Consider the following 26,043-nt stretch of genomic DNA (forward strand, 5'->3'; position numbering starts at 1 on the left):
ACAACTGATTAAAAGTTCTTGGTGCCAAAAATAGCCTCCTGCATAAGACTCTTCGCTGCTCTGGGTTGTTATTTTATTTTATTATTATTATTATTATTTTTTCCGGGGAATTTTCCATCATCAAAAGCCCAAGGCAGAAACAATAGCAAACACTGCCTGCCGGCTTTCAGTTAAAAATAAGCAACAAAGGCATTCCTTTTTTTTCCAGAAACAATAGGAAAATATTGGAGATTAAAGAAAAATAAGAGAGAGAAGGAGGGAGAGCCGTGTCCACGCCTCATCCGAGGGCTCAGCTCGGCCTGCCCTCCGAGCCGGAGCGTGCCGGGCGCCGGTGCTGTGCGTGCCGGGCCGCGCCGTTCGGCGGGGCTGCAGCGCCTCTCTCCCTGACAGGCTGCGGCTGCCTGCCCGCCCCCGGGCCGGGAGCGTCGGCGGCGGGGGGCAGCGGGCGGCTGCGGCTTTAAGAGCTCCCACAATGCCGTGCTGGCGTCCCAGTTCCGTTACATGTCTCTCCCGGTGAAGGGGAGCGAGGCAGAGGCAGGAAGGAGGCGGGGGCGGCCGCCTCTCGGCGCGGGGGACAGCCGCGCGCCCACCTACGCGCTCGGCGGGCCCGGGGGAGGAGCGGCGCCGCCGGAGCCAAGTCGAGCCCAGCCCGGCCCCCGGGCGCTGCGCCCCGGGCCGGCCGCGCCGCCCCCCGCGGGGCACAGGCGTGAGGCGGAGCCGGCGGCCGCCGGAGCCGTTGGCGCTGCCCGCAGCCTCCGCGGGACGGCCGCCGGAGCGGTAAGTCTGGTCGTGCCGCTCCTCGGGCTCTGCGTGCCGGGGCTCGGCGGGTCCCCAGCCCGCCGCCCTCTCCGCCCCTCTGCCGCCAACTTTCCCGCTGTCGTTGCCAGCTCCCCTCGGTTTTTCTGCGCTTTGGTTGCTCTTCGCGCTGTGCCGTGCCTCCTTCCCGTCACGCTCCCTCCGTCCCTTGGTTCTTTCCTTCGCTCCTCGTCCGTTCTCTGCCCTGCGCTGGGGCTTTGCTTTGCTTCGAGCGCCGCGTTGGGAGGTACGGGCTGTTTTCTGCGCCCTTGGGAAGAGACTTGAGCACCGACTTTCCTCGCACCCCTGCTTCTGCGGGAGCTCTCGTCCTTTCCCGTGCTGTCCCCAGCGGGAGGGTCTCACTTTCCTCTCTGGATTTTTTGCGACGTGGACCGTTCGGTTTCGATCTCTTCCTCCCTTCCTCTCCAGGCGGTGACGACTCGTTTCGTGATTAATCACTTATTCCCGTCCCGACCTCTCCTCCTTTCTTTCACTCCCCACAGTGAGCAAAAGATTAAAAGAAAAGCTGCTGAGCCAGCGGGAGCGTGTGAGGTTCCGTTCTGTTGGTGGGGGGTGAGAGCTGGGGGGACGCTGAGAAAAGCTGGGGCAGGAGCAGTGCAGCGGGAGGCAGAACTTTGCAAGGTAGAAGATGGATCCTGCTTCGTTGTCTTTGCAGCCCTGAAGCGCGGCTGTGGTGATCCGGGACCCGTCTGGGCTGGGGTGGCCTGTCCGTGCTTAGTGAGGGGCTGCAATCCTTATGCCAGCAGCGCATTGGGCTCTCGCAGCTCAGCACTGCTGGTGGGCTTCGTTGGTGCGGGAGATGAGAGCAGAGGGAATGCGATGGGTTCCAGCGTCCCCTCTGGAATTACACCTGTCACCCCTCGCGTCCAGAAACTGTGGATGTGTCAGAGCTTGACACGTTAACACCTTACTTGGGACTGAGTGGAGCTGTGTTGGTGCTGTAGCACACCTTGGGAAGGCTGTGCTTCCCAAGACACCTGCTTGCAGGGGCTTAGTGCTCGCAAGTATTGGGCTGGGTGGTGGTGCAGGTGCGTTAGGCACTGTGGAAGTGAAGCCTGACTTGTTGGTTCCGTAGGGAATGTGTAGTTTGGGAAGATGAGGTCAGCTCCCTAGGTCTGAATGGAGCTCTGTGGCTCATGGCTGTGTTGTTACCTCTTGATAGATTCTGTTCCTTAAGGCCACAGGTTTACCTGGTTCAAGTGCAGATGAAGCCCTATTTGTCTCTCTTCCTTTAAAGAAAGGAGAAGCTACAGTTTCTTTCCGAACTTTGTTTAATTATAGCTGATAATGAAATAGGCTGGGGATTGAACCGGAAGCATTTATTTTTATGTTAGCGATTCCTTGTGTATCCAATGACTTTTTGGCTCAGGGGGAGCGGAAATGACTGCTTGTCACTGTAGTGTTCAGCTGTGTGCCCTTTACAACGGCACTGAGGTTCAGATTTGCTTTTTACACTTGTGTAACTTCTGTCCTTCCCACCCCCACAAGCCTAACGGGACCTGACCACAGTTGTGTGATTTGCTTTTATTTTTTCTTGCTCTTTCCTGGAGATGAGAAACTTTGTAATCGGGGGGAATAGATGGGGATAAATTAACCAAATATGGTTAGCAAGAAGTCTGAATCTTGTAAAGCTGTGCTGAGAGCCAAGCACCGTGGGTCCTGTTCCTGTGTCTTTGCCATGGAATGGCAGTGTGACCTTTACTGTCACATCTTAGCTGTGCCTTATAGGACATGGAGGCTTTCTGAATAACTGAAGTATTCTTACACGTGATTTTTAGGGATAATTTTATCCATATGCATCGCTCTGTTTGGTTGTGATTTGGAATGCTGCTCAGGTGGCGGTTATTCTTGTGCTAATATTTGTTCTTAGGAAGCTGTAAAGCAGAATTCTTGATCGGTATTTATTTTGAATGACGGCGCACCAGATTTTTGCATTGCTGTCACAGTTTGAAGCCTCGAGTTCTATTTATCACTTGTATACTTCGAGAATGTTGCGCGCTTCATCTGTGATACCTTGTTGGGGTGTGAATTTGCTCATTACTTCTCAGGCTCTCCAAAAAGAAACCCTATGAGCTTTAATTGCAGGGTGGAGAATGGGCCGGGGACCCCCCCAGTGGGATGCGTGCAGCTCTTGGCTGTGTCTTGAGCTCTGTAATTAAGAGATTGGCTTAGTACGTGGGTTTTTTGTTTCTTTCTAATTTTAGGTCTTTGCTGAGATTCTTAAGTCTTTAAGATCTCTATCTTGAAATTAAATGTAAATGCTGTGTGGTTTTCTGGGGCTTTCTTGAAAGGTTGGATTTTACAACTCTCAAGCCAAGACCTTACAGTCTAACGTGACATACTATGATCTCAGTGCTCGCCTTCCTGTGCCGTTTGAGGTTTGTAGCCTTTGTAAACAACGGGCTCGATCCTGTTGGAAGTGTTTCTCTGCTGTGAATGAGAGACTTCTCGGTAGAAACTTACTGTTATGCAGCTGTAGGTACAAGTTTCTTTCTTCTTGCCTCTGCCTCTATGAGCCCCTCTCTGTCACCGTCTAGGCAGGCAGTCTGTCTTCAAATTCAGTTTCGCAAATACTTGATTTCTTTCTATCCTTCAAAGTGCATACTGATCTCAGCTCCAGCAAGAGTAGTTTTGCTGGCCAATTACGGCGTACTCACATTGCTTTCTGTACTCACAGTATTTTCTCCTGCCATTGTTGTGATGTTTGGATGGCACCTTTCTCTGTACTGATACAACATGAGGAGGGGAGAGAGTTGCTTGTGCGTACCAAGCTGAGCAGTACTTCTGCTTGCCCCAATTCTTACCCGTCAAGTTCAGATTGGAGCCCTTGTGCTGCCACAGGAAGGAAGATGGTTTTGATCTGTACCTTACAGTTCCTTGTCACAGCTGCCACAGGGATTGTAGGCCGGACCCCTCTTGTTGTTACTTTTGCTCAGTCTCAATAAGCATCTAGTTGTCTTTGTGATAACTTAAATATGGAGATAGGAGAATGTATCTGAGAGGAGATGAGGAAATTTGTGCTGTAAGCCTTTGGAACTGAGAGGCACTTGAGAGAAACCCACTTCATTTACCTTTTTACTTGGAGTTACTACTTAAAGGGAGGAGGAATCTGTTTTCTTTCCTACCGTGCTTGGAGAAAGGGCTTACAGACAACAAAGGACATTGTAATGCTTTCCAATAGTCCAGGATTATTGAACAAAAGTGTCTTGCTGTGCAATATTGCTGCTGTGCTCAGTGTTGTATGATAACACATGTTTCTCAGCTGTTGTTGATTCCTCAGTGGCACAGACTTCAAAAGAATGCACTGAAAGCAAGCCGTGGCCAAGAGAAAAAATGAGTTTTGTTCCAGTGACCTGTACCATCCGTCCGCTTAAATACTTAGTGGAGCTATTCCAGAGCGTTCAGGCATCCAGTGAAGGCCAGAGAGTGATTACAGCTGGAAATGGAGCCTGCTATGAAGAGATCACCTAGAGAGCACTTAAATGCCACCTTCCCCACTAACCATCCTGCTGGCAGGAGCGGATAAGGCTCATCGTTTAGGGAATCTTTCAACATGACATTGTCTAACTCCTAATGCTGTTGCGATTTGTTTATTTTTACTCTCTATGCTATCTTTAGCACAAGAATAGTAATGAGGACGGAAGGTCATCTCTGCGGTTTCCTTTTGAATGTGGCAAACCAGGTCTGTAATTTAAATGAGTAAATACAGGTTATATTAGCAAGTTCTTTGTTGCTGAAATGTGTGGGATATTTAGCAGAATTTGCAGGTGTTTGCAGAGTTAGCAGTATTAATTGCTGAATTAGTTTTAGTTGAAAATCATTACTGGTGAAGTCACCTGTCTTAATATTGGAGTAAATTATAGTGAACTGTGTCGGGTTGAGTTTGGGAAGCACTCCATAATTCAACCTATGGTAGCAGGTAATAGTAATGAAAAGATGAATTGTGTACACAGGTATGCGTATTATGATACAGTAATATGCTCCGAATGCTAAGTATTATAATTGATTTTTACCTAAATTCTTATGTATGTTGGAGTCCACTGTGCAAGATGGATTTCAGCTTGTAGTTGCTAACCAGATCTTAAAGTCATGCCCGGTGTTTTCAGTAGTCTCAGATAGTGGAACTGAGGGGAGTCTTACCAGAGGGGCTGTGAGGACACAATTGAGCAGGGGCTGTTATTCGGGTAGTATGGTTAGGTTGTGTTTGGGCTTGAGGATCTTTAAGGTATTTTCCAGCCTGAGCTATTCTGTGATTCTATCTATGATCATGAAGTTTTGAATATCCTTGGCATTTTTCTTTGTGGGGTTGGCATTCATTTTTAGGGGCTGGGGCTATTACTGCATCAACAGTACTATGTATTTCAGTTAAGAGGCTTTTCCTTTGTAATGGGTGGGAAGTGGTCATACAGATGCACTAAGAGGACACTTGTATTGGGAAAAATGTGAGATACTTCAGTAGTTGTTTTTTGTCAGCAAGCAAATGGCACAGCTCTAAAGGTAAGCTCAAACAGTGTCCTGCTGTAGTGTTGCTCCTTTGTACTGTTAAGTAATACTCCTGCTTTTGAGAGGATTGTTCTTCTCCCAGTGTAAGCAGTTGTGCTTTTTCTTTGTGCATTGAGATGTCAGGTTTTAATGCCTTACTACCTCTTTGAGAGGAAAGGGGAGGGAAGTTTTAGACATATGTAATGTAACTGACTTCCATCCAGCTTTTGCCCTTGCTCCGGGGCTGAGGTTGCAGTTTGAATTCATTTACTGCCTTTGAAGGCTGTATTAGGTGTAACCTTGTGTCTCATTCCCCCTAGTGTGACAGTACCTGATGTATTTTGAGCATGCACTTTGCTGCATCTCTAGGTTTTAAAATGGTGAGGTGATGTTGGTGCTTTCTTTATTGCAAGTTTCCTTCTGGTCTTGGGATCTGTGACTTGTTTCAACTGAATGGAAAGCTTTTTGCTAGAAGACTTTTGGACTCCTGAAGTGTTTGACAACATTTTCAAGCCATCGTTCAATGGAGGCTTGGAGTTTTTGGAGCAGCCTTCTGAAACTTTGTATTTTATCATCGGTCAGCAGTTCTGTGAGTGTGAATAAGGAAAGGCTGCAACTCTGCTCGGCTGGGCAGCCAGACGTTATGCATCTTATGCCAAAGTGGGCAGACAGTGTGTCTTTAGCAGTCACAGGTCTGTGTGTTGTTCTTGTCACTAGCTGGTTTGGGAATCTTCAACAAATGGCACCAGCTTTTCCTTCTCCCCCTCATTCCTGCTGTGCCTACACTGATTGGAACCACCTCCTAAATAAACTGAGATTGAGAGCAAAGTGTTCTTTGTTGCTTTTTGAAAAGTAGATATTTCAGCTTGTATTTCCTGTTTACATTAAAGCTATAGAAAAGCCGCATGTAATTTGGCAGTTAGTGAATGTATAGTTGTTCTCTAGTAGATGAATGCTAACACTGATTAGTGTGGTGGTGTGTTAGGGGAGGGGTGGAGATGGAAATAAGGAAAGCAATTATCAATGAAAATAGAGGGGAGAATGCTTGTAGTACCTCACATCTGTTTTACACTAGATTTGCCTGGTCTCCGGATCAGTGCATGTACACTTGTGAGATCTTTAGAGATATTTGTCCCTGCTTATCCTGCTTCTCTCTGATACATGAAAGAAAGGATAAATAATGAACTCGGATGTCCATGCATGTTCAAGTCCTTGTGGAGAATAAAATAGGAATATGCCAGAGCTACTAATATCTAAAAGATGATATTGGGAACCAACGTACCAGTTGCTTAAATGTGCCTTTGAAACGGAATGGCTAACAATACTAATTAGCCTTTCTGCTTGGAATAACTGACATGGAAAGAAAAACATAAGGCAGTAGTGGAATGCCCTTGTCATTGCCCATCAGAAAGTGATTGTGTGGCTCTTTTAAACACATCCTCACTCATCAGAATTTTTCCCTCAGTGTGGTGTGTGCGCTTGCTTTGGGTTTCATCCAACGTTCCACATCAGTCAAAGCCTTTGCGCTGGTTTCATTGGGAATGAGGACAGAAACCTTTAATGAATAGCTGCACGTTTGATGCTATGTATTTCAAGTAGTGGAATTGGCACAGATGAACAGCAGGAGTAATGAACGTCACTGAATACAACACAGTCCTTTCATGCTCTTAATGGGATTGGAATTGGTAACCTGATACTCCAAACAGATAACAAAGGCTATTTATCATACAAGGCAACATTGATTCTGAAGGAGTTGGGGCAATAGCTTAGTAAAATCTTTCATTGGAACCTGTTCCAGTGAATGGGATCTGTCAGAAAAAGACTGAATTAACATGAATTTATGAAATTATCTGAATGGGGGAGTAATTTCTTCTTATTTCCAATGTTGTTGCACTGCAGTTCATGTATTTATGTATCAGTTTACTTGTTGACTCGTAGCCTATGAATTTAGCTTTTGTTTCAAAATGAGGTACAGCATAAATTAAGAAAATAAACAGAAAACAAAGTATTTGGGCTTTGCTTCTTCCGAGTTTGAAGGACTTAAGAAGGCAACAAAATGAACTGATATGTGGAAGGTTTATCTGTGGTATGTGACCTTTCCTTGTTTCCTGGGAACAGACGAGAAAACAACTGACCTAATATAAAAGACAGCAGCAGTCCATGGGATTAAACTATGCTATATGAGAGTCTTGGAAAATTTCCTTTAATACGAGTAGGATGGACATCTTCAAGGGTCATCTGGTGCAAGAAAGCTCAGTCCGTCCTTCTAATTCTAGAATGAAAATAGCATTTTTTCCCTAGGCCTGAGACTTACCAGTGGGGGGGAAAAAAAACTGGCCACCTTACCTTTGACTTAATTTCTTAAGCAGTGAAGCTTGCTGTCTCTGCAGGCAAGGCTGGAAGATAAGAGTACCTTCAAGAGATGGAATGTGCTGTAGGAGAAAGAAGGCTTGATTGTGTCTGCTGTCAGTAACTGAAGCTCTGTGCAGGAGGGGTCATGTTTTGTATCAGAAGCTAAGGGAAGAAGCTCGTTCTTCCTAGATAAGATCACAGAGCACTCAGCTAAGAACCACGCTTTATAAGGTATTCTAGTGGTGTTTTTGGTTTACTTAAGCTTTCAGCAAGACAAACTTTTCTGAGTGTTTGGTTTCCTAGGACTTGCCAGCCTTCTGTTCCAATGTGCTGCAGAACAAATGGTCAGCAATGGTGTATTGCAGTAGTATGTGGAGATCCTCACCTGTGCAGGTGCTCAGCGAGACATGAGCTCTCTGTTTCCATTGGGGTGGGAATGTAAGGGTGCTAAGTGTGGATGTGATCCATCCTCATGGCACAGTTGGAGTTGGGCTGAAGGCACAGTGCCGCCTGCTGTCTTCCTGACCAGTGTCCAGTTTACAGTCCATCACAGCCACCTTCATGTGTCAACTGCTATAGACAGTTTCATGGCCCAAATTCTCTGCTCCTTGTCAGAACAGAATTTGCAGTGTGCCGTTTGAAAATGTGCCTTCCTAAACCCTGTGTTGTTAGTTTTCTGCTGTACTTGCTTGCTGCTGTTCTTTTAATGCTTCTATAATTAGAGGTTGTCTTAATGCTGCATGTCTGAAAGCACTGCCATTTCTTCCTCTTCTGCTGTGGGTCTTCCTAAATACTTGTTCATGAGCCGCTGGCTTTCCAGGTGTTTCTTTGGTTGTGGTGTAGCATTTGCTTTTCTATGGGAAGACAGATGCCAGAATGCTCACAGCTCAGTCTCACAGCTGCAGACAGAGACATACCTTTAAGTCCTTCACTGCCAAGCAGTTTGGGGCCTGGTGGGGGATGCTTGCTTTGCCATTCCCTTTCCCTGGAGCTGGGTTTAAGTTACACCCAACACCTGTCCTCTTGTGATGCTGACATCCTGTCAGTATGCATTCCCTCTGCCCCTCAGAAGGTAGTGCTTGTTTCTTTAAACTTATCCTTATAGGAAAGTCAAGCTAGGAATCTTCCAGAATTCTTCCCCTCCTTCTCCTTGTCTTTCACTGACCTCTAGCCACGTTGCTATCTTTCCTGACATGATGCTTAGTTTCATCGCTGCTGCTTTTCCCTTTCACTCTTCACCTCTGATTACTTTTCCTGCAGTGAGCTGCTTAGAAACATTAACCGTGACAGATGTATACAGTAGCCAAATATAGCCAAGCTCCTCAAGTTTGTTTTTTAAACTTGAAACTTATACTAAAATGCTTATGGCAGGTAGATGTCTTTTCTGTATATTACTTGTCACAGCAAAAATATTTGCCCTCGGTGAAAAGGGTAAGTCTCTGCAGTGATGTCTGTATCATAATATTTCTGTGTTACTTTTTATAAGAGCACTAATTCTCTCTCCCTGAGCATAAACTACTGCTGCGGTAACATCATGTCAATTTAAATTGAGTTTTGCATAGAAATGGAGGACTTTAAACTATCGTTTGATTTTTCTAATGAATTATAAGATAAAAATGTACTATGAATAGAAGGCAATATATGGAAGCTTTCTTACACTTATGGCTTTCTGGTTGCTTGAGAAATTCTGTCGCTTCTAAACATTTTTCTTTTCTGAAAACGTATTTGCTTTTATTCTATGGGTAGCAGAGAAGATGACTGGATTAACTTAAATATGCACACAAAGGCTATGTTTTTCCTATTTTGTACTGTCTACTACGCTTGTCATTCTAGATACTTCTTCATAAGCTTAAGTGATTAGCTGTATATGAGGGCTGCTCAGAAAGTAATGCCTCCTATTTTATTACATTGGCCCAGAACGTCAGAGGTACCTGCTGGTGTTACGGCAGTAGAGGCTGAGCCTTCCCAACTGTATCCCCTAACCTGTTGTTGCTGTATGACAGATGGCAGTAGAGGGGCAGTCTGACAAAATAGCATCTGACATGGAAGTGCGTAGGAAGCAAAAGTGTATCATTGAATTCTGCCATACGGGGGAAAAAAAAAATGGCATCCATTGACATTCATCAACACTTGGTGAATGCTTATGGAGACCAGCAGAGCACAGTAAGGTGGTGAGTGGTGGTGTTTTGACAGCAGTGACAGTGATATGAAAGACAAGCCATATACCAGAGAGTCATGGAGATTTTTACAAGTGTGACATGTAGCTCTTGTTCACCTCTGGTGAAAATGCATGGCTAATGGTGGTAACTATGTTGAAAAAGGGTGTTTTGTAACAGAATTTGCTCTGTCAAATAGAGTTGTTATGTTTGTTGTAGTTTCTGTGGAAATAGAAGGTATCACTTTTGAAGCAGCCTGCATGTGTGCTTTCTGACTATGATTTACTTTCATAGTCTGGAATGATGTCAAGGCAAACTGTATTTCTTTGGAAGACTATTTCAAATTAAGCTCCGTAATGTTTATCTTGTTATACAGATGAGGAAAGTATTCAAGGTGTGTGCTATTTTTTCCTAAGACCTCTTCTTTCTCACACTCCATTATAACAGAACTGTCTGCATGTGGTAAGCAGAAGACAGTTCTGTTATAATGGAGTGTGAAATTAAACTAGGGAAGACTGAGCTGTAATAGCTGAAATGTCCTCCCCACATTCCAGAGAAGGTTTTGCACTTCTCTGATGTGGGGGGGGGAAAGGTGAGTAATGGCTTTCCAGCTTGCCCTCAGATACGGTATTTCTCATTCCCCAGGTCTTGAGGATGGTTGTTATTGCTCAACATAGGCAACATGGGCCCCTTTTGTAAATAGACCACATTCTTTCCAGCTATGGGCTGTGATACCTTACAGAGGCCCAAGCCCCCCAAAAACTTCTGTTTCAGGTCTGGTGCTTGCAAGGAAGTGATGGCTTCCAAGCAGCTCAGTTATAAAATGAAGCCAACGTGAATTGAAACTGAGATCTCATTTAAAAAACAATTCTCCACCCCCCTGCTTTTTAGAAGCAAGGGATGGCATTGTTTGGCTGTCTTGTGTGTGAAGTTGCCATATTCAGCGGTAGCACCAAGCCTTCTCTTACCGGCTGGAATTGCAAGGGCTGTAGGCAGATTAGAATATCTGTGATTAGGTCTTAGTATCAAGGAGCTATCTGAGGTGACTCATTGATAAAGCAAACCTTAGTACAAAATTACAGGACAAGCCACCTTTGGATGTCTAACCACTGTTTCTCTGGCTTTTTTTTTTTTCCCTTCATGAAAATGTGGAAGAAGGTCAGTATAGCTACTAGGTGACTAATTAGACCTTAAGCAAATGGCTGATGTTCATGTCTTTTCCTCAGACAAGGGAAGCTGTTGGCAGTCCCTGTGAGATTTCACTGTAATGAAGTTTTGCTCTGCTATAACAAGTGCTTAACTTGTAGGTCAACACAACCACACACTTCTGTCAGTATTCTGAAGTGCATAACTTCAGGATGCTCTTCTGAAGCCTTAAAGTTGTGGATGTGATGTTATAATGATTGAATGAGATGCATCCATTCAGCTGAGCCACGGTAGCTTAGTAACAGTGCCTATGTGCTGTGGCTGTTGGATGATGCCAGGGGGTGCTTCTGTCAAAAGCTATAAGCTAATGTGACTTACCTAACACCTTGACTGGGATTGCTGTGTGCACAGAGTTGAACTACAGCTTCTCTGCAGGTGAGAATCTCAGTGGGAAATGGGATGTTTAACGTTCTCATGGTATGTCTTACAACAGCACTTTGTGAATGGCCTGTTAAGGAACAGGTGTTAAAGGTTTGTCTAGAAGTGGACACAGCATGTCAAAACTGCTAACTAGAAGAGCATATTTACATTACAAGCTTGTTAATTGGTTTCATGTATTAGTGAATTGTTAGCTTTTCCTGTTGATTCTAGCAGTTGTATTGTGTTTGTAAAGCAGTCTTGGTACTTGTATGCTGCAGAGCAACTGTACCTTTGAGAGCTGTGAAGGTAGATGGTGAATTTCTTCATAAGCTTCTGCAGAATGAGTTGCTTGGAAGATTTTTGAGGAAGAATCATCAGTGGGAAGTGAATGAAACATTTTTCTCTGCCTAAATTGGATTTGTTTACTGGAGCTTGTTCTTAGTATCAATTGATGGGAGCATGAGGATGTCTTTGCAGTCCCCTGTGCTGCAGGAAGACTTTAGGAAAGAAGCCTATCTTTTCACGTTGACTGTCTTTCCATTTCTGGCTGTCTGTGCTGCTGTTGAACTGTGTGAGTGGTACCAGCTTGCCTGCCTTCTCCTTTTCTGGCTTGTCCTGAAGAGCAGGATGGAAAAAAGGACCTGTGAACTTGTGGTCATGGCTTAACGTTCCAAGATGGATACTATGCTGCTTATTTTCTTTCTTATTTATTTATTTATTTATTTGCTAGGTTTTGCTCAATGATCATTGAAAATCCCAGAAATCTCAGGTCATTTGTTTTCTTTGCTTCTTAAATCTAGGATACATCTATGAAATTATCTGTACTAAACAGATGTACGTAAAGCATGAGTCTATTTAGGCATGTAAAAATGTTACGTTGTCAGCTTATTCTATATATTATTAAAAAAATGAAACTTTACCAGAGAGTAGAAATTTTGGTCTTCACATGAGATACTTTTAAGTGCCAGCCTTTATTGACTTAGTGCGTTTGCAGCATCAGAAATGCAGGTGTTAGGGAATGAGGTGAACAGTGACTTGGTGTAGGTGTTGAAGCCATTATCCACAAGCAAATATTATGGCACAAATAACTTCTTGTGCAAGTTTGCTTTTGTGTGTTTGTTTGCTTTTCTCTGTGGTAACAGATTAGAATGCTCTCTCAAATTGGGGAAAGCAATTTGTGTCAATTCACACCTCAGAGGGGGAGGAAAACAAAAAGAAGTATAAACTTACTTGCGTGTAATGAAGTGAAATTCAAGTTGATTTTTTTCTACTTGCTGGCACCTGGCTGTAAGAAACCCAGTAGCTTTATCAAACTGAATCAGAACAATAGTTGTCATCTCAGACTAGATTTCAACTCCTCTTGTGTAGATCTACAAGTGACTAATTTCTAAGTGAATGTGGCTTGATTAAAAATGCATTAAGTGTTAATAATGGGGTATTTCTTGTGATTTAAGAAAATCCTTTAAATGTTCTGAAAACTAAAGTAATGAAATGACACTGAACTTCGCTAGAAGTGTGGTGTAAATAAAAGTGTTTAATGAAGAGAAAGATCAGGATTTGTCACTGGCTTGGGACTAGGCTGAGTAAGCAATCTCTGGAAGACAGAGTTCTAAGGAACCCAACGCATTTCTTTCTAGAGAAGCACGTTAATCTCTTGAGTCAGTTTTCAAGACCAAGCTGGTGAAAGCCATTTGGTCTGAGCTGAGTGCTGGCATTGCTTTGAGAGTCTGAAGCAGAGCACGCAACATGTTCTTTTCAACCTGATGTGTTGTCCTTCATTTTCTTTTTTTATTTTTTTTTAAGTAGGTAATGGTACTATATGACCACTATGCATCCTTGCTCCTAAGTGGCCCTTAATAACACATTTTTCCCCCCTTCATAGCATTTCTACTGGATTAACAAAGAGCAAATCCTAGACATTCTTCATGTCTTTTCCTAGCCATTGCAGAATGATTAATTAAGAAGCTGGAGCGGGGCAAATTGCTGAGACCTTTCTCTAAATCTTAGGTCAATTCCTAGCTTTCTGGAGGCTGAGTTTTCTTAAAGAATCAAATGTTTCTGTGCTTCAATGTAGCAGATTTAAGAAACAAACAAAACAACTCAAACTGCCCTTCAAGGGAGTTTAGCATAGGTGGTACAATATGATGAAGTCTCATATGATTTTATTTTTTTAGTTTAAAAAAGGGCAGTAAACTTAGCAAGCACGAGAGGTCGTAATTCAAGATGCATTAATTTTGAAGAGAAAGTACCTTGCCTTGAACAAGATTTAGCAAAATTTGGTTTGTACATTCATATGATGAGAGGCATAATAAGGAACTGAATACAGATCTATCTGTAAGTAAGTAATGAGATTAGTCTCAAATGCTGTGTCTACCCTTGATTAGTGTATGTGTGGGGGGAGGGGAAAGGATGTACCTAGTAATGCACCCAAATAATTCGAGTGGCTTTTTTTTTTTAGGGAGGATTTCCCTTTGATTCCCTTTGATTGATGCACAAGTTGTACACAGCTCATGTAAGATGTGTGGAATAGGTGGGTTGGTGTACCTTTCAGGTGGAAACCTTCCTTTCAATTACCATTTTCTAGTAAATAAAGTTCTAGAGAGGCAGGTGATGGCAGTGAGTTAATTATTCACAATTTCACTATACTGGTTTACAGATTAAGTAAATGTACAAGTTAAGAGCAGTAGATGAAGTAGAGGGGGAAAGTAGCAGGACTAAGGATAGAAAGGAACTTCACAAAATGCTCAGCAGTTGCAAGACTAAGGGTTGATGCTGTAAATACGAGCATAACAGATAGTGTTTAATTATGTGTAGGCACCTGAATTTTAAAGTCCTGTGTAAGTAACGATTCATTCAAATCAGTGAATGAAACGTTAATTTATTGGAACCTATATTGAATATGGGAAACATGAAATGAAATTTTAGATTGCAGTGCATTCTGGTATCTATTGCTGATTGTTTGGTCATATGCATTGATGTTTTTCTATCCTGGTAATAACTTTTCTGTCTTATGAGCTGGAATGAGATGGTGATTTGAAGTCACTGCACAGTGTCAGATGTTTTTTTTGAGTAATTTACCTAACTCATGCAGTGAGAAAGAATAAAAAGGTAAGACTTATTTAACTGATAGCTTCTTGGTTTATTCACTAACCAACCTGTCACCTGAAGTGTAGTGGTTGAAGTCTGAGCATGGAATCATACATACACATTATGCTCACGCCAAAGTCAGTGGTCACTGCTGGCTGAGGCGTGCTGCAGTGGAACCGTGTCACTACCAAGGTTTTTTTTTCCCTAATGCAGTAATCAGTGCTGTGGAGGCAGACGTACGGTTACAACATAGGTTATTGTGTGCAGGAATGGGAGAACACAGGTATTGTTCTACATCAATGTGTTGCCAAATTTGATTGAGATTTTCCTGTTGAAAACAAATGAGTAAAGAAGAATTAATTGTAGCATGCCCAGGGACCATAGGGTTGTGTTGTTCCAATGCATTCATTTGGGATTGAAATAAGTACACTGGTAGTACTTGCTTCAGGATAATATGCAGGCTCATCAGCAAAGCTGTCTTACAGGATGTTCTGTATGCTCTTGTAAGAAGGTCTAGGAGGTCAGGGTTAATTGTCTGGGGCCGTAAGTCTTTGTTACTGATCATACTGTGGAAGAGGGACGGACAGGCTAGTCCCTGGAGAGCGTGCTGTAGTGACATCAGTTGCCAAATGTGGTGGTTTTGTATTGGAGACAGTGTGCATGCAATGTACTGTTGGAATAGCAGGTTTTAGGTGGAAAAGAGTATTTAAGAATCTGGGAACTCTGAACATGTCAAATGTTTCCATAGCTTGCCTACTCTGGCAGTCTCTTAGCCACTCCTGTTGGTAGTCTGAAAGAAATGGCTTTTTGACGGTGTACTTCCCTTAGAGGGATCAACTTGATTTAAGTGCTTGTTAAAGTTCACTAGTCAAGCAACACCTATAAATCCTGTTGTCTTTTGATGTAGCTTGACATAACAGCATTTGTGTGCTTCTGTATTCGAAGGGATGTAGCTGAGGAGGCTTCTATGCTGTCACAGGAACTGTGCATTGGAAGTATCTATCATTGTATATGAAGCGTCTTCTGTGTTTTTTCACTTAAGAATTTGTCACTTCCTTTACAGTAACAATTGACATGTGCCAGTAGAACAGCGTGCATTATTATTTAGTAATCTTCTTAAATTAGTATCTGTGAGCTAAAGCTGCTGTAAATTGAACTCTTTTTGTCATAAATCCTTTTCAAGTTGTTTCCGTTTGGGGTCAATTGATTAAAATGTATACTGTGTTGGCTGACTCTCTCTTGCTGGTTGGATAAAATGAAGTTGTGGTCTAGGTGCATAACTTAACAATGTAAGATCCTTGCTGGTAAGGTTGCGTATTGTATTGAGATCTGTTTGCTTGTTGGTGGTGTATGTAGAAGTGTTTTATCCCTCAAGACCTGGAGATTGACATCCTACTTTACTAGGTCTGTCTGTCTCTGGATGTTGCAGAACAGATGGTTAATTCAAAAAACAAGAGTATTAAAGCTGAGTAGCTAAATCTGATCTCCTAAAAAAAATGAGGTTGCCAAAACAAGCTGCTGTATTTGATGTAGTTGCTGAATTGGTCTTTTTTCCTCATACAAAAGCGAGTCTAAGTGTAATGCCTCAGAGCAAAGAGGTTGGTGGTGGTTTCAAGAATTTTCAGCTTTTTGATCCTCTCGGAACCTGCAGCTTGAACCAATCAGTTGCCCACGTTTTGTAGGGCTCTGTGAAGGAAAAGGCTTGTTCCACATCCATCACTCTTCTTGTCACTGTGGTCCTGACTTTTAAAAATAAGAAGGATAAATGGTCAGAGTAGGGTAAGGCTGGCAGCTGATTTTTTCTGCCATGATTTGCTATTTTTCATTTATTTAGGTAGTCAATGAAATGAGAAGGAAAAAAGCAAACTGTTAGAAGAAATGGTTTTGTTTGTTTTTTAATGTTTACAGGCGAATTCTTTTCATACAAAATAGGTTTCATTGTCAACAAATAGGATAAGTAATCTGAGACTAGCGTTAATCCAAAGAAGCCTTTAGATCATCCAATCCAACCTGCATACCACAAATGCAAGTTATCCCTGGGCAGAGCCAAACAGTAAATAAATCCACATACATCTGTACTGATATGAGAGGGATTAAACCATTTATTTTCTGTATTCATCCTGTTGGGATTATTTGTTGGGGACATCATTTCACACTAACCTACTTGCCTACTTTGAAATGAAACACTGAGATGACCGGACCGATGCTGCTTATCTCTGCCCCGGAGGTTTAAATACTTATGATTCCTCCATGAGCTGCTAGGAGGTCTGCCTACTTAGTGATTCTCAGGAACCTCTGAACTCGCAATCCATTTTTCTATGGTGGGTTGAGTATGAAATCTTTAAAGTTTTGTACGTTAATTTTTGTAGGTTATCTTATAACATCATACAACTGAAAAAATAAACTGTCGTATTTCTGTCTGCCAAAATATGGTACTATCAATTCCTATGCATGACATAAAGATAGCTTAGTTATTGTATAAAAGCCGAACAAAGCGGTAAAACTATTTGTGTGAGCTTCTGGTTTGGTAAATGCTTTTAAAGTAAAGATTTGAAGAGTTGAAATTCGTTACTTTTGTTAACTCTTCTGATGTTTAATCCTGTATATTTAAGCTGTCAGGCAAACAAGTGAAGACTGAGTCCTTCCTTCAGTCAAGTCTACTTGGCAAGTTTTGCTGTAGAATTGAGCTTGCTGGGCAAGAATGTAAGATCTCAAATTTTAGTAGGGTAGCCCGCTATTTCCCATAGAAGGAAGTCTGAGAGGAGTCCACTCCCTTCTAAATGCTATTTTTTTGGCTTCTCTTGGAAGAATAAGTTATTTGGTTCTCTTTTAATTCTACATCTCCTAATTGGCCTCAAACCCCTTTTTCTTTCAGGAATCAGTGTCTCTGAAACTATTAGCCATACCCTCAGACTTATGGACATGATCTTTAAAGGAGGCATCATTTGAAATAACTACCTACATTTCTGCTGATCCCTATGATTATGACATGGGGTTAGACGTTCATACCGCAAGTTCACAGCTGGAAATAGCTCCTTCAAACCTGGTAGTAGAGGGAAAAGAAATCCAAACTAGAGCAACCTTGGGGAAGCCTGGGGAAAGCAATATGTTAGGGAAGAAATTGGCAGAGGCACCAGAGTGTCTGAGAGCAGATGGAGTGTTGTCATCAGTTGCAAAATCAATGTCAATATTGCACACACACACACAAATGGCTCTTCGTATGCTCTTGGCAAACACAGGGAACAGGAGCTATAAGTATCATTGGTAAATTGTTTTAGCTGCCAGCGAGCATTTTGCAGCTCTAATCAACAAGTTGGAATTATTCCTTGCAGTGCTACGCAGTGGTTGTTGCAGAAACACTTAATTAGTGGTGATAAAATAACCCCTTCTTAGTTCTCGCTTAATGGCAAGGAATTCTTACAGTTAAAATAATAATAATAATCTCCTACTTGTGTTGCTGTGCTCTTCTGGTTCTCTACTGGGGCATTTTAACAGTAATAATGAATTTTTCAGAGATTCTCTTGTGGTTATGTTGTTTCATATTTTAGTGTGGTTCAGAACTGGACCGCAAAGCTTTTATTCTGTACTTGTTAATACTGTGTAACTATTGACCTGTCTGTTCTCCAAAATGCAGTTTTGAAGTATTGTCCTGTTTATACAGTGTATCGGGATAGTTGCCACAAAGTTGACCACTGTGGTGCGTGATTTGTGAGGGGATGTCCACCTGGAAATGAGAAGTAGTGGTCATAAGGCAGGATGCCTTACTGCATGATTGCAGTGTATGGCAGATGTCTTTTTAATTAATTCAGTGGGAGAACAAATGTTGAAGCAGAGCCTGTAAGATGGAGAGTGGTTTGGTTTTAAGTTCTGAAATCTGTTTGTACTGATCCAAGCTCCATTTCCATGGAAACAGGAAGTCTAGTGCTCTCATTTGTCAACTTCAGCTGCCTCTTGGCTTTGGGGAGAGTAAATTGTTCCCTTATGCTAACCCTTTCAAAATCAGGAGTTGTGCTAGTGTATTAACAGTGCATTTTTCTTTTTTTTTATGGAGGCAAATAATGATGGCAGTTCTTTCATGCGTTTTATTTCTGGAAGGTGCTTAACATTAACTGCTTATAGGTCAAATATCGGAGTGTTCAGAGTTTATGCCAAGTTACCTAACTTTGGTTTTGTCACGATGTACTTAGTGTTAATGCAATACAAGATCCCCTTGTTATTGGAGGATAGAAGGAGTGGTCTTCGTTATGATGTAGTTTTTACAGGTTGTGAAGCAAATTCAGCCTTTTGTATATCTAGAAGGATCAAATCTGTCCTCTGCCTGCCTTCCCTTCAGATCTTCTGTCAGCTGCCTGCAGTAAAACAGGTGTCTTTCCAAGCTTTGCACCAGCACTAGAATATATTGGCTCCAGCAGCAGCTTATCCCTGAAGACATCAGGAGTCTACAGTCTGAGTGAGCCCGGGACTTAACTGCAGCAGTGCTGTCGTCTGCACTGCCTCTGTGCTGTAGATACAATATACTCAGATACAATAGGTATCTGAGTTTGGATTATGCTTTTGCCTGCAGTGTGTCACTTCCAGGTCTGGTCTGCGTGGTGTTTGTACAAGCAGAATGACTGTGTCAGACCCAGAGGAAAACAGGCAGAGGCCTGACTTTCTGGAAGAAACCTTGAAGAAACTGATGGCTCTCCAGGTTTTGAAATGGAGTGCAGGTTATTGAGAAGATTTTGTGGAACACAGAGTATGTACTACTATTCGTCGTTGAAGACGAGTGCTGATAGGAGAAGCTTGCAGTCCCTTGGCTAAGTGTTGTCTGTTTTGAGGAGTTAGCTCTTCTCATCTGGAAGGTTTTACAGGTTAAATGATTTTTTTTTTCCCCAATGATTTATACATGCTTTATCAGTGTTCCACTTGGAGCTGGTTTTGGCAGCATTAAAATTGCTGGAATTACTATCCAAGTGAAAACACTTCTGTATTTCTGTAACTCGTACCATTCACTTTATTGTACAAGAGCTCAACACAGTAAAAGCATATTGAGTACATGTAGAAACAGCATTATACCAGAGACTTATAGCCAGAAGTGTGGTGTCTTATTCTTGCTTTTGTAGAACAGTAGTGTTAAAACAAACCCATGAACATGAGACACAAAGAAAATAATCCCTGCTTCTATTAGCTCTTTGGCTGTTTAGATCATGTGGGCAGTTAATTCAGGCTTAAATAATCCAGCCACCAGTTGCTCAGCATAGATAGGCCTTCTGTGCAGGTGATGTCTTTGAGCACAGCTGTAATGCAGGCTGTGCTGGATGGCTGTGAGTAGAAGCAATGTTCTGCAAAGAGCTCCTCTAGGATTGTTGTGGGAGGCTTGAAAAGAAGATAAAATTGTTTGATGGGTAAATAGCCCTACTGTAAATATATATTTATATATAACTATATATATATTGTTGTCAGCTTTGTAAGTCATCTGTAGCATGATGTCATCTTCATCTCGAAAAAGAAAAGCAAAAACTTGCACGCAAAGTGGTTCTGAAACAGTACCTGAGATCTTAGCAGAGGTGTCTTAAGTATTTAAGACTAAGCTGTTTGCAACCAAGAATGTAGATCAGCTTCCTACACTTCAAGATTTCTCTCATCCAACAGAAGTATCAGTTCATTCTTGTTTTCCTCAATAAGCATGAGGTCAATAAACTAAATCTTACAAGCAGTGTAAACAGAGAACCAGTTGATCTGGAGATAGTCTTCTCTTATGACCTGAAGTCTTCTGGAAAGGTGTCTCCCTACCTTGATACCTTTTTGATTCTAGTTTTCAGCATGTTTATTTAGGTGTAGTGTTATGGGCTTAAGGTAAGCTGTCTTGGGAACATGGAACTTCACAGCTGTGAGGATCTTGTCTGTTGTTTCTTGAGGTAGAGTGGTCCAAAATTGCTCTGGAATATTGAGATCTTTCTCTGCACTGGCTGAGTTTCAGTTGGAATTTGCCAACATAGACTGAACAGGATCTGGTAGCAGAACTGGTGGTGTGCATTTCTCTTAAAACTTAGACAAAAAGTTAGAAGAAAAAAAAGCCAAAAATGACCATAAATGAATAATTACATTACTAATGTAGCCAGGAACTCTTGTCTGTTTGTATTAAGTAGAAACACATCAGTATCTTCAGCACCTTTCACAAATGAAACAAAATAATGTAGTGATGACTTTTCTGTTCAAGCAGACAGTAAGTCTAAAAGCTTTACAAACTTTGAGGAACATATACAAGGTACATTTTCTTTTGACAAATATGCTCCCTAACTATCTGCAATTAAATGCCAAAACAGTAAGTAATCCTTTAATCCTTAAAATGCTGTAGAATTCCTGCTCTTGCTCCGAGTGAACTCAAATGAATCTTGAGGTGTGAAAACTTAAGAAGGCTTAAACATAACTTCTCTTCCCGTTTAGCAGCTATTTATTGGGGCAAGTCAGGATGTGTCCCATGTCAGACAATTACTCAGCTACTGAATGGTTGTTCAGCTGCTTATATTATCCCTGTGGCATTCAGTTCTTTTGTGTTGACTGAAATTTTTTCACTTATGGTAGATTGAAGAACAAATAAATAAATTCAGTAACAGTGGAAGAATGCAATTGCACAGAAGCTGTGTGTGATGGAAATGTATTGTAACTGATGGAAAATCTTGCGATGTTTGTATCGCAAATAGGAATAATCTTATATGCTTTTCCCTGAAAATGGACCAGTAAATGATGATCACACAGTGTGAGCAGAACAGGCGGTGTAAATGTGAGATTGTTATTTATATGTTCTCAGTGTTTATAAAAAGCAGATGTGTTTAGAAAAGATGCGGGGGAACAACTTCTGAAATACAGAAATGCTGAACCTCTTTTATTCCGTGCCTATGTATTATGTCTTAGGCACTGTAATAAGGTTTCTGATGCTGTTAGTCACTTCTTGATGCCTGCAAATAGCTGTCTTTTCCACTCAGAATCTGAAAGCTAAGATTCTCATCCACGTCATTCTTGGATGTAATTTGCTTACCAATAGTCACACTACTTGAATTATGCTACTTATTTTTAGAAAGCTTAAGGAGTTGTATTGTAATTGCATTACTGTGAAGAGTGGCCTGATGCGTTATCCAGTATGTACCCTGTCCTGGTCAAATGGCTTTTAATTGCATTAAAAGATAACCTAATTGGTACTAGGAATATATGTATTTTCCCCAGATGTAGTATTTGTCAAGAACTTCAACTGCAGAAACAAATAGCAGCAGCCCATAGTCTTGTGCTGTTACCCAGCTGAATGCAAAGGAAAGCACTCAAGCTGCTCTGGGCCTTTCATATTTGGCCATCCTATTTTTAATGTAAAGTTGACTAGAACTGATGCTGCTTTGTGTAGAGACCTCATATGCTATCAGTGAAAGTGGATGCAATTAAAAAGCCCTTTCATGTCTGTTTCTCTTGGACACATGAAAATGTCCTTGATGAAGATGATAATGCCAAAGTATCCATGCCTTGGTTTAAAAAACAAGACAAAAACTCTTTCTGTTTTAGTGACTTAGCTCTAAATCTTATTTTTTAAATTTAAGTGAATGATAAAACCTTCAAGTGGAAATATCTTTCGGCTAGTTTAACTACTAATATGTATAAGATGCTAATTCTGAAGGCCTTAGAACAGTAATGACGACTGGTCTATGAATAGGTTCTATAACCTGATGGGTTTCCCATCCATCCCTTGCAGACAAAATATTACTTCTCTGTTTGTGGCAGATATATTTTAGGTAACGTGTATGTAGTCCACATGGCCAGCTAAGGTTATCATCCTACACGCCCCAAGTTATGTTTCTGAGATTTTTCTCTCTGTATCTGTATTGCAGCTGGCCTTGTATTGTGATCTGCATTCACTTTCATTTGGTGCAGTACAACAAGGACCAGCAAGCGTTGATTCTGTACTTCCAAGGGAAGACTCGTTTTATGTGTCTCTGATGTAAGCAGTGAACTGTGTGTGGATTATTTCTTTTTGCTGCAAATGGAAATAAGATATTTTATCTATCCTCACATCCGAAAGCAAAAATAAGACTTTAAACCTGGGTAAATGATAATGACCAAATCTTGGCTTTGTAATCAAAATGTAAAATTGCCTTTAAAATTTACTCTCTCCATGCTGTGTTCCTAATTTGTAGTTTATTCAATGGGTCATTTTGACTACAGGATACCAGTAGATGCACCTTTAATATTTGTGCCATGACCAGTATTTAACAAACATGTCAGAGTGACAAACTGTGCATCTACATGCAGCAGAGCTTTTTGAATGCAGCTTGGGTTTAATAATTTGTTTTCTAAAAGGCATTCCAAAATGAGGTATCTATGAGGAGGGATATATATGCATGTCAAAGACAGCTCTTTTGTATGGGCTTGATGAATCACTGTGCCTTGCTGCCCTGTGAAAGGCAACTCTGAGTTAAGAATGAAATGCTCTGCAGTTTTGGTATTCATGGGGATCTGTGTCAAGACACTGGGAAACACCAGAACTGAGGCATGTTGATAGTGAACGCTTGAGTTGCATTCTCCAGATTGGTTCATATTCAACTCCCCAGTTACAGCAGCATTTCCCTGTGTTTTTCAACTTATAGGACTTCCTCCAGAACATTGCAGGGTTCTCAGATTATTTTCCAGTGATGCTTTGTAGGTATGTATTATGGCTGCATTTTTAAAAGAGGGTTACATGCTCATCTCTATGTGTGAGAAACTCTTAGAACTCTGTGTTCAGGCTAATTTGGGGGTTTGTTGTTACATTAAAATATGCTCATGGGGTTTCTCTTCTGAATACACTGTTTCATTTTGATGAATTAACACAATTCTAGATGATGGTGTGAAAGCCAGTATTTGCAAGTGGGAGTGATAGTGTGGGTATGTCTTGTCTTTGAGGTTTTCCTGTGAGGCTGCTGTCTACGCTTTATATTTAATCTATGCGAACTTGCTGTTGTGATGAAGAGCTCTTGTAGAATATAGATGCTATGGTACTGAATGTTGCAGAGTGCTTGTGCACACAGATGTATAGTTCAGTTATGCAGTAACATCCAGTGGATGATGTACTCTTAGAGCCGAGTGATTGCAGCCATACTTTCATGATGTTAAAAGTCAAGTAGTGTAAGCCAAATTCAATACATGTTGGGCAAGAATCAAATCTGAAAGAGTAAACTTTTGGCTGTATTGTTATGAGTTTGCAGTCACTGACTACTAGTGCAGTAATGAAATAATTGTTGACACGTTAAAGGCAAACTGCCAGGAGAATGCCGATTCTGATTTCAATGCATTTAAACTAATTTATTAACAGTTACGTAGCATTAACAATTACTTAAGAACACTGCAGCTTTGTTTGCTTGGGAGACTTCACTTTAAAAATGTATTTGTCAGGTTTTATTTCCAGAATCAACACCAGAATATATGTAGTGGCTTTTTCCTTTGTGTTTCTGTGTGTGAACATAAATCAGTGAACATACATTACCTATACTGTTAATCCTTTAGGAAGAGTTATTCTGGGGGTGACTGAACCAGTGGTTTTTGTTTTTCATCCTAAAAATATTTTGTGTCAGTAAATTTAAGGATCATCTAGAAATTATTTACAAAATGTAATAATGACTCTCGTATGGGGAATTAGGTCTAACGCAAGGTATGTACTTTCCTAGTTTTTTCCAGGTTAGTCTCAGGTAGATTTCTTGCAAGAGCGATGGATAATTGGAGAAATAAGAGTTATAAAACGAAACAAACAAAGAAACAGCTATAAAAGGATCATCTGATTAACACACATCTGAGAAAAATTAGAGTGACTAATGAGGGTGTGATGGTAGATGTTACTTATACATGCACGGCTGAGAAAGAAACTCTTGTGGCACCTTGTCTTTGTCCATTTAGCTATCTCCTCTAAAGACATGGGCTACTTAAACCCTATTTGCTCCTCTGATAATGTTTCTGTTTAAACCAGAAATTTTATGTTTCATGGTGCTATTGGCTGGGCTGGTTGCACACAGCCCATTTTCCCTTCTGCTGAATAAGACATGGTGAGTATGAGCATGCATCCAATGCTTAGGGAGATTAGGCTCTTGATGCCTGTTGCTGAAGACGTAAATGTCAGAGGCAGCTCTTTTTCCTACTGGGAAAACTGTTCCAGATTTGTAATGCTTTGCTATTTCAGCTATGCATTCCTGGCTAGAGCAGGGAAGTTGTCACAGGCAGTGCCTGTTGGCACTTGGCTCTTGCACCTGCCTGCTGAGCACCAGTCTGAAGAAAAGCTGGCTTCTGTTGTCTACACTTTGCACCAGCATCAGTTGTGTGAGGAGATACCTCAGCTGTTAAAGAGCAGTTTTACAAAAACTGTATATCAGCTCAATTATATCAGCTTCCTTATCAAAATGCTGCTAAGAGGCTGTGCTTTAAGCAGTGAATGCAGTAGCACTTAAATTCTATGTGGCGTGTGTTTGAAAGCCAGTGGTCTTTAACTTTGATTGTTTGTTTTCCACCCAGTTTAAGTTCTGAATATTTCCCATGAATACTTCTCTTACTGAATGCTTTGAATCCATTTTCCAGTCTCTCTACAAGGATTCCATGCTTTTCTTTGACTATCACTCTCAATATCACACTATCATTATCAATTTTTACTCTATGTTCTTCCCTGTAGAACTATAGGTGTCTGTGTAGCATCTCCATAAGGACCTAGTATGTAAAAAGTTGCAACTTATTAAGGGTGTTATTGAGGTTCCTTGTGGGAGTTAGAGCTTCCTGCTTGATTTGGAAGTGAATGCTATAAAAGGGATAATTAGTGCTTTGTGCTGGTCTCTTTTTTGAGGGTGGAATTCTCTTATGTCACCATGGGAATTGGTGGGAGACAGGAGGGAAGAAGGAACTGGGCAAGCTGACGTCCAGTGTCTGAGTAAATGTAAAAACCTTCATTCTTTTCATCACAGCTACTGGAGATCCGTAATCTAAAATCAGGGGGACTGTAAAAGTGCAGCGAAACATTATGATTAATTCATCTGTGCAAATGATGATGAGAGTAAGCGTGGATGTGAAATAAAAGCAAGTTCTAGTTAGACCATGGTACATCAGTAATGCAGGACAACTATAGGTTTTCTTGGCAATGCTGTCAGCGCTGCTTCTTGTATCTTACAGCAATAGAAACTGCTTTCACCTTGGAGGAAGGGAATCTGAGTGATGTACAAAAGCCTGCTTTGGAGTAGGGGGACAACAGCAGTATAGGAGAATGCAGCAGAGGTTGTAAAATAGTCTTCAACCAGAGATATTACCTTCTTGGGGTGCTGGAGTGGAGTAGCTGTCTTGTTGCATTCTCCGTAGCATGTGAAGAGGCTCAGGAGATTGAGAGGACTGTGACACTGAGTTTACAGTGCTTTAACAAGCTAAGGTGCTGCTGTTCGGCTGTGGTTACTTTGTACCGCCTCTTACCAATCCTTCACTTGTGTTACAATGCTTTAGTAGAAATGTCTTGAGTTTTAAACTGATGGGCCAAGACTGGTAACTCCAATCTCATTAACGCTCTGCTGCTTTAAGCTTGGTGTTTGTCATGATGTTGTGAATTAAAACACCTGAA

At 41.5% G+C, this 26,043-nt stretch overlaps 1 protein-coding gene across 3 annotated transcripts in view; it reads left to right on the top strand.

The window, feature by feature from the left end:
* Window positions 1–350: 350 nt before the first annotated feature.
* Window positions 351–26,043, top strand: part of RASSF8 (Ras association domain family member 8) — a 74,149-nt gene continuing 48,456 nt past the window's right edge. The window contains exon 1 of one of the 3 annotated variants that reach the window (XM_072327213.1): window positions 351–777. The gene's annotated coding sequence lies outside the window, so the exon portion shown is untranslated. Of the gene's footprint in view, window positions 778–4,479; window positions 4,499–26,043 lie in introns of those variants that run through there. The other 2 variants (XM_072327217.1, XM_072327216.1) reach the window with 2 other exon arrangements.

The sequence above is a fragment of the Excalfactoria chinensis genome, chromosome 1 (genome assembly GCF_039878825.1).
Source record: "Excalfactoria chinensis isolate bCotChi1 chromosome 1, bCotChi1.hap2, whole genome shotgun sequence".
Lineage (NCBI taxonomy): Eukaryota > Metazoa > Chordata > Aves > Galliformes > Phasianidae > Excalfactoria > Excalfactoria chinensis.